Here is an 800-nt window from a genome sequence, read left to right as displayed (position 1 = left end):
TGGCCACCTGCTCTGGGAAGTCTTCAGTGGCCCGGGCTGCATCACCTCTCAAAGGGCTCTCCTGCCTTTTAGGGAGTGGAGGACCCACCAGGGACCCACCAGGACCCACCATGGGGTAGGACAGTTGGCTTTCAAGAAAGGCCTGCAATCTGTTGCCTTAGATTTAGCTTGTATTTTTTTATTTTTATTTTTATTTTTTTTTTCCCAGTGGGTTTTGTCATACATTGATATGAATCAGCCATGGATTTACATGTATTCCCAATCCCGATCCCCCCTCCCACCTCCCTCTCCACCCGATTCCTCTGGGTCTTCCCAGTGCACCAGGCCGGAGCACTTGTCTCATGCATCCCACCTGGGCTGGTGATCTGTTTCACCATAGATAGTATACATGCTGTTCTTTTGAAATATCCCACCCTCACATTCTCCCACAAAGTTCAAAAGTCTGTTCTGTATTTCTGTGTCTCTTTTTCTGTTTTAAAAATATGGAACGCTTCACGAATTTGCGTGTCATCCTTGCGCAGGGGCCATGCTAATCTTCTCTGTATCGTTCCAATTTTAGTATATGTGCTGCCGAAGCGAGCACTAGCTTGTATTTTTTTATTTAGGATTTTTACATACATGTTTGTATATTCTATAAGCTTACAATTTTCCTTTATCACATCAACTTTGATTTTGGTATGGAAGTATTGAATTTATTCGGGGTTATTTATTCCTTGAAAATTTGGCATTGTTCATAAGAAAAACTCTCTATTTGGGAGTTTCATAGTAGGAAGATTTAAAAACAAATTTTAAACAATCTC

At 41.5% G+C, this 800-nt stretch overlaps 1 non-coding gene across 1 annotated transcript; it reads right to left on the bottom strand.

Moving 5' to 3' along the window:
• Nucleotides 1–476: 476 nt before the first annotated feature.
• Nucleotides 477–583, bottom strand: LOC122450712. The gene has a single exon (XR_006272204.1). It is a non-coding gene; the product is annotated as a U6 spliceosomal RNA (small nuclear RNA).
• Nucleotides 584–800: the final 217 nt, after the last annotated feature.

Source organism: Cervus canadensis, chromosome 11, assembly GCF_019320065.1.
Source record: "Cervus canadensis isolate Bull #8, Minnesota chromosome 11, ASM1932006v1, whole genome shotgun sequence".
In the NCBI taxonomy this organism is placed as follows: Eukaryota; Metazoa; Chordata; class Mammalia; order Artiodactyla; family Cervidae; genus Cervus; species Cervus canadensis.
The sequence above is the reverse complement of the archived record's forward strand: the minus strand, read 5'-3'. Positions and strand labels throughout refer to the sequence as shown.